The 8,559-nt window shown below is 38.9% G+C and overlaps 1 protein-coding gene across 16 annotated transcripts in view; it reads right to left on the reverse strand.

Moving 5' to 3' along the window:
* The window catches only part of CYRIB (CYFIP related Rac1 interactor B), a 223,457-nt gene extending 216,250 nt beyond the window's left edge, over positions 1-7,207 (reverse strand). For 6 of the 16 annotated variants that reach the window (XM_069731911.1, XM_069731919.1, XM_069731895.1 and 3 more), the window contains exon 1: positions 6,777-6,898. The gene's annotated coding sequence lies outside the window, so the exon portion shown is untranslated. Of the gene's footprint in view, positions 1-2,489; positions 2,558-6,776; positions 6,901-7,110 lie in introns of those variants that run through there. The other 10 variants (XM_069731913.1, XM_069731897.1, XM_069731900.1 and 7 more) reach the window with 8 other exon arrangements.
* Between the last annotated feature and the right edge of the window lie 1,352 nt (positions 7,208-8,559).

The following is an 8,559-nucleotide window of genomic DNA, read 5'->3' on the forward strand; positions in this document are numbered from 1 at the left end:
CAATGGCTGCTGTTTTTTTTTGGCGCAAGGTTAGAGGAGGCTGGGTTTTTATAAAGCTGGGAAATTTGCATCACCTGACCTTTCCTAATGATGATAGTGGACAAGCCATAACCCTAACAAGATAATTAAGGTCTGAAACCTTGGTCAAAGGTAATTGAGCACACAAATCTCCTAGGGTGCCCAAACTTTTGCATCGACCCAGTTTTCTTTTTGTAAAAACTGACTAAATAAATATTTTTTTTTGCCTAAAATACAAAGGAAATGTGTCATCTTTTACTTTAGGCCTTTTTTAGATCATTTCATCTTCATCTTGCTTAACTGTTCACAATAACAGTAATTTTAACCAGGGGTGCACAAACTTTTACATGCCACTGTATGTTGGTGTGTATGTGTAGTTGTGTGTGCATGTATCTGTGAATATTAATGTGTATGTTTAACTGTATGTATATGAATGCATTTATGTGTCTGCATGTATTCATCCAGCTGCGTTTATCTATTATGTGTGTATGTACACAAGTGGTCAAAATTGTTGGTCCCCCTCGTTTAATGACAGAAAAACCCACAATGGTCACAGAAATATCTTGAATCTGACAAAAGTCATAATAAATTAAAAATCTATGAAAATGAACAAATAAAAGTCAGACATTGCTTTTCAACCATGCTTCCACAAAATAAAAAAAATAAATAAAACTCCTGAAATCGGCCTGGACAGAAATGATGGGACCCCTGAAAATAATGTGACAAAAGGGACATGATAAATCCCGGTGTGTCCACTAACTACCATCACAGGTGTCTACGGTCCTGGAATCAGTGAGTGGCCGGTATATAGGGCTACAGATACTCACTGTGCTGTGTGGTGACATGGTGAGTATCACACTCAGCATGGACCAGAGGAAGCGAAGGAAAGAGTTGTCTCAGATTAGAAAGAAAATTATAGACAAACATGTTAAAGTTAAAAGTTATAAGACCATCTCCAAGCAGCTTGATGTTCCTGTGACTACAGCTGCACATATTATTCAGAAATGTAAGATCCATGGGACTGTAGCCGACCTCCCTGGCCGTGGCCGCAGGAGGAACATTGATGAATAATCAAAGAGACGGATAATACGAATGGTAACAAAAGAGCCCAGAAAACCATCTAAACAGATTCAATGTGAACTTCAAGCTCAAGGAACATCAGTGTCAGATCGCACCATCCGTCATTGTATGAGCCAAAGTGGACTTCATGGGAGACGACAAAGGAGGACACCGTTGTTGAAAAAAAATCATAAAAAAAACAGACTGGAATTTGCCAAACTACATGTTGACAAGCCACAAAGCTTCTGAGAAAATATCCTATGGACAGATGAGACATAAATGGAACTTTTTGGCAAGGCACATCAGCTCTATGTTCACAGATGGAAAAATGAAGCATATCGAGAAAAGAACACTGTCCCTACTGTGAAACATGGAGGAGGCTCTGTTATGTTCTGGGGCTGCTTTGCTGCATCTGGCACAGGGTGACTAGGATCTGTGCAGGGTACAATAAAATCTCAAGATTATCAAGGGATTCTAGAGAGAAATGTGCTGCCCAGTGTCAGAAAGCGTGGTATCAGTCCTGGGTCTTGCAACAAGATAACGACCCAAATCACACAGCTAAAAACACCCAAGAATGTCTAAGAGGAAAACACTGGACTATTCTTAAGTGGCCTTCTATGAGCCCTGACCTAAATCCTATTGAGCATCTTTGGAAAGAGCTGAAACATGGCGTCTGGAAAAGGCAACCTTCAAACAGGAGACAACTGGAGCAGTTTGCTCTTGAGGAGTGGGCCAAAATACCTGCGGAGAGGAGCAGAAATCTCATTGACAGTACAGGAATCGTATGATTGCAGTGATTGCCTCAAAAGGTCGTGCAACAAAATATGAAGTTCAGGGTCCCATCATTTCTGTCCAGGCCGATTTCATCAGTTTTATTTTTTTTTATTCCATGGAAACATGGTTGAAAAGCAATGTCTGACTTCCATTTGCTCATTTTCATAGATCTTTAATTTATTACTACTTTTGTCAGATTCAAGTTATTTCTGTGACCATTGTGGGGTTTTCTGTCATCAAATGAGGGGTACCAATAATTTTGACCATGTGTGTAAGCTGCATTTATGTATTTATTTAGGTGTGTATCTTCTGTGTGTATATATATATATATATATATATATATATATATATATATATATATATATATATATATATATACACAAACATCTAGGTGTATGTGCGCGAGAGAGAGTGTTTGTATGAATGAATGTAAGCATACAGATGTGTGTGCGCTTGTATGAAGGATTCAATGCATAAAGCTTTACGTATGTATGAGTATAATAATCCAGCTTTGAGTTTATTTTTATGTATATATGAGCCGGTTAGCTGTGTGGGTCAGGGATGTAGCTAGCATTGTGACTGTCTATGTATGTAGAGTAAATCTATTTCTAATAGTGTTATTGACATGAAGTTCTTACCAGATGTCGGTAACAGCTCATCCAATCCACACAAAGAAATCACCACAGATGTCCATAAATTAAGCGTACTAATGAGAAATGACAAAGGGAAAAAGTATTGAACACATGAAGAAAGAGGTTCAAAAAGCCATGGAAAGTCACAGCTGAGATCAACCAGTAATTAGAAAGCAATCCAACCTATAAGTGACAAATAATATCAGCTGATGGCTTATAAAAAGATGTCTCATTACCAAGGTGTCACATAAGAAACATCTCATAATGGGTAAAACCAGTGAGATGTCTCAAGACCTTCACAACCTTATTGTTGCAAAACATATTGATGGCATTGGTTACAAAAAAATTTCTACACAACTGAAGGTTTTAGTGAGCACTGTTGGGGCCATAATCTGGAAGTGGAAAGAATATAATTTCACCATAAGACACGACTAGGTACTCCCCGCAAAATTTGCAAGATGCAAGAGTGTTAAGAATTATCAGAAGAGTTGTCCAAGAGCCAAGGATCACCTATGGAGAGCTACTGAAAGACCTGGAATCAGAAGGTGCAGTTGTTTCAATGAAAACTATAAGTAATGCACTCAACCTCCACGTGGCCTGTATGTACGCTCACCACGCAATAATCCATTCCTGAACAAAAAGCATGTTCAAGCGTGTTAACAGTTTGGTCAACAACGTTTAGACAAGCCTGTGAAATAATGGGAGAATACAATCTGGTCAGATGAGACCAATATTAAACTGCTTGGATGCCATAATACACATTATGTTTGGAGGCCAGAAGGCACTGCAAATCATCCCTAAAACACCACACCAACAGTGAAGTGTGGAGGTGGGAACATCATGGTGTGGGGCTGTTTTTCGGCATGTAGCACTGACAAACTTCATATAATTGAAGGAAGGATGAATGGACAAATGTACAGAGACCCTTTTGATAAAAATCTGCTGCAATCTACCAGTATGATGAAGAGGAAATGAGGGTGGAAATTTCAGCAAAACAATGATCCCAAATACACAGTCAATGAAACTCTCAATTAATTTCAGAAAAAGAGAATACAACTGCAAGAATGGCCAAGCAGATCACCGGACCTGAATCCTATAGAAAATGTTTGGAAGGAACTAAAGCTCAGAGTTCATAGAAGGAGCCCACAGAAGCTTCAGGATATGAAGAGTGTTTGTGTGGAAGAATGAGCCAAAATCACACCTGAGTAATGTCTGCGACTACTTTCTCTAAACAAGAAACGTCTTGAAGCTTCATCACCCACAAAGGCTTTTATAAAAAGTATTACATAAATTTCAGTAAGCGTGTTCAATACATTTTCTTGCTGTCATTTCTCATTATTACACATAATTTATGGACATCTATGGTTTGATTTGTTTGCCTGTGAGGATTGGATGGATTGTTGCCGCCATCTGGTGAAAATTTCATGTCAATAACACCTTTAGAAATATATTTTATTAGAAATTTAGTGACGTGTTCAATACTGTTTTCATCTGTTGTACGTAGTGTATTGTATAACCAGGTGTGTATATACTGTATGTACTGTATGTGTATATACGTACTGTATATGTGTATGTAGGTGTATATATGTACTATATATGTGTATGTAGGTGTATATATGTAATGTGTGTATATATGTACTGTATGTGTATGTAGGTATATATATATGTCCTATATATGTGTATGTAGGTGTATATATGTACTGTATATGTGTATGTAGGTGTATATATGTACTGTATGTAGGTGTATATATGTACTGTATGTGTATGTACCTGCTGTATGTGTATGTAGGTGTATATATGTACTGTATGTAGGTGTATATATGTACTGTATGTGTATGTACCTGCTGTATGTGTATGTAGGTGTATATATGTACTGTATGTGTGCATGTAGGTGTATATATGTACTGTATGTAGGTGTATATATGTACTGTATGTGTATGTACCTGCTGTATGTGTATGTAGGTGTATATATGTAATGTGTGTATATATGTACTGTATGTGTATGTAGGTATATATATATATGTCCTATATATGTGTATGTAGGTGTATATATGTACTGTATATGTGTATGTAGGTGTATATATGTACTGTATATGTGTATGTAGGTGTATATATGTACTGTATGTAGGTGTATATATGTACTGTATGTGTATGTACCTGCTGTATGTGTATGTAGGTGTATATATGTACTGTATGTAGGTGTATATATGTACTGTATGTGTATGTACCTGCTGTATGTGTATGTAGGTGTATATATGTACTGTATGTAGGTGTATATATGTACTGTATGTGTGTATGTAGGTGTATATATGTACTGTATGTAGGTGTATATATGTACTGTATGTGTATGTACCTGCTGTATGTGTATGTAGGTGTATATATGTACTGTATATGTGTATGTAGGTGTATATATGTACTGTATGTGTGCATGTAGGTGTATATATGTACTGTATGTAGGTGTATATATGTACTGTATGTGTATGTACCTGCTGTATGTGTATGTAGGTGTATATATGTAATGTGTGTATATATGTACTGTATGTGTATGTAGGTATATATATATGTCCTATATATGTGTATGTAGGTGTATATATGTACTGTATATGTGTATGTAGGTGTATATATGTACTGTATATGTGTATGTAGGTGTATATATGTACTGTATATGTGTATGTAGGTGTATATATGTACTGTATGTAGGTGTATATATGTACTGTATGTGTATGTACCTGCTGTATGTGTATGTAGGTGTATATATGTACTGTATGTGTATGTAGGTGTATATATGTACTGTATGTGTGTATGTAGGTGTATATATGTACTGTATGTAGGTGTATATATGTACTGTATGTGTATGTACCTGCTGTATGTGTATGTAGGTGTATATATGTACTGTATGTGTGTATGTAGGTGTATATATGTACTGTATGTAGGTGTATATATGTACTGTATGTGTATGTACCTGCTGTATGTGTATGTAGGTGTATATATGTACTGTATATGTGTATGTAGGTGTATATATGTACTGTATATGTGTATGTAGGTGTATATATGTACTGTATGTAGGTGTATATATGTACTGTATGTGTATGTACCTGCTGTATGTGTATGTAGGTGTATATATGTACTGTATGTGTGTATGTAGGTGTATATATGTACTGTATGTGTATGTAGGTGTATATATGTACTGTATGTAGGTGTATATATGTACTGTATGTGTGTATGTAGGTGTATATATGTACTGTATGTGTATGTAGGTGTATATATGTACTGTATGTGTGTATGTAGGTGTATATATGTACTGTATGTGTATGTAGGTGTATATATGTACTGTATGTAGGTGTATATATGTACTGTATGTGTGTATGTAGGTGTATATATGTACTGTATGTAGGTGTATATATGTACTGTATGTGTATGTAGGTATATATATGTCCTATATATGTGTATGTAGGTGTATATATGTACTGTATGTGTATGTACCTGCTGTATGTGTATGTAGGTGTATATATGTACTGTATGTGTGTATGTAGGTGTATATATGTACTGTATATATGTACTGTATGTGTATGTACCTGCTGTATGTGAATGTAAGTGTATATATGTACTGTATATGTGTGTAGATGTTGCATATTCTGGCTTTCTGGTGTGACATGTGATAGGCGAGGTGCAGACACTGATATATATATATATATATATATATATATATATATATATATATATATATATATATATATATATATATATTTATATATTTGCACACAGATTGCGTCACTGAGATGCTTCCTGCCATCCACCCAGCACAGTCACATCTCACACAGCAGGTGCCATATTCCTGCACCCTCTGTATACACTATATACCCTCTGTATACACTATATACCCTCTGTATACACTATATACCCTCTGTATACACTATATACCCTCTGTATACACTATATACCCTCTGTATACACTATATACCCTCTGTATACACTATATACCCTCTGTATACACTATATACCCTCTGTATACACTATACACCCTCTGTATACACTATATACCCTCTGTATACACTATATACCCTCTGTATACACTATATACCCTCTGTATACACTATATACCCTCTGTATACACTATATACCCTCTGTATACACTATATACCCTCTGTATACACTATATACCCTCTGTATACACTATATACCCTCTGTATACACTATACACCCTCTGTATACACTATATACCCTCTGTATACTCTGCCCCCATCTGCTGCCCTCCCCCTCATCAGTGCATTGCTGGATGCAGGGGTGATGTACCTGTGTGCCGGACCCTCAGTGCCGGACCCTCGGGGGGCTGCAGGCTGCTCTCAGCGTCTCCTTCTTCTGATTTCTGCTGTCAGGAGCTTCCGGGTCGGTGAATCTGAGCGTCAGAGGCTGAGATCTGCTGAGGAGAAATATCTCTATAAAAGGAAGAGACACATGATGGAGGAAGAGGAAGCTCACCTTCCCCAGCCTCACCCTCCCTGCTGCCGGACACGCAGGGGTTACCGCTGGCCTGGACAGGTGGGCACCGTGCTGCAGGAAGAGGGCAGACAATTGCATACATAGCAATTCCCCAATGTGTCCCCAGTGTCAGCAATGGATGACTTACTGATCGGGCATCTCCAAAGGGCCAGAGCTGTACAGCATAGCCAGTTCTCCAGGGACATGGGGAGATTCTGAAGAGAGAGGTGTCATGGGCATTGCTCAAAGTATGACACTGCCTGAAGCATTTGTATAACAAGTAATGCATGTGAGCCCCCGACACAAAAATCACTGTACAGAATACACCCAGTCCTCAGACCTGAACCCTGAACAACTACAGATGAAAACTAAACCAACCAAAGCCAATCCAGACCCCAGATCAGATGACACACTGATAAAGACCCCAAAAGAAACCCCCTAAGCTAATGCAAACCTCAGATCAGATCCCGAAGCAAAGACAGACCCCAAACCAATCATCCAAAACTACTGTAAATAGACTCCAAACCAGTCCCCCAAGAGGAGTACAGACCCCAGATCAGACCTGTAAACTAGACAGACCGAATACAGGCTCATTCATCTAATACAGGCTCATTCATCTAATACAGGCTCATTCATCTAATACAGGCTCATTCATCTAATACAAGCTCATACAGACCGGAGGCCGGAGTCACACTGACCGTGCGAAGAGACCGTCCGAGTCTCCTGCCGAGAGTCAACGAGTGTCATGCGAGTATTCACACCTAGCGTCCGATTTACATCCGAGTGCAGTGCGATTTTAGCATACAGCAGTTCTCTATGTCATTTATACATCGTTTTCAAAGGAAATATTCATCCAAACACACACACACACACATCTACTATATAATTGTGTAAGGGTCACTTCCGTCTGTCCTTTCTTTCTTTCTGTCACGGATATTAATTCCCTGATTGGTCTCGCCAGCTGCCTGTCATGGCTGTCGCGACCAATCAGCGACGGCCACAGTCCAATTAGTTCCTCCCTACTCCCCTGCAGTCAGTGCCTGGCACCGCTCCATACTCCCCGCAGTCACCGCTCACACAGGGTTAATGCCAGCGGTAACGGACCGCGCTATGCCGCGGGTAACTCACTCCGTTACCGCCGCTATTAACCCTGTGTGACCAAGTTTTTACTATTGACGCTGCCTATGCAGTGGCTAGGCCACTCCATGACCTTAATGTGCTTCTTTTTGAGGCACTCCTTTGTTGCTTTGACTTTATGTTTTGGTCATTGTCTTGCTGGAAGACCCAGCCATGACCCATTTTTAAAGTCCTGGCGGAGGGAAGGAAGTTATCACTCAGGATTTTACAGTACATGGCTCCATCCATTCTTCCATTGATGCAGTGAAGTAGTCCTGTGACCTTAGGAGAGAAACAAGCCAAAAACATAATGTTTCCACCTCCATGCTTGACAGTGGGGATGGTGTTCTTTGGGTCATAGGCAGCATTTCTCTTCCTCCAAACACGGCGAGTTGAGTTAATGCCAAAGAGCTCAATTTTTGTCTCATCCGACCACAGCACCTTCTCCCAATCACTCACAGAATCATCCAGGTGTTCATTG

The sequence above is a fragment of the Ranitomeya imitator genome, chromosome 6 (assembly GCF_032444005.1).
Source record: "Ranitomeya imitator isolate aRanImi1 chromosome 6, aRanImi1.pri, whole genome shotgun sequence".
Taxonomy (NCBI): domain Eukaryota; kingdom Metazoa; phylum Chordata; class Amphibia; order Anura; family Dendrobatidae; genus Ranitomeya; species Ranitomeya imitator.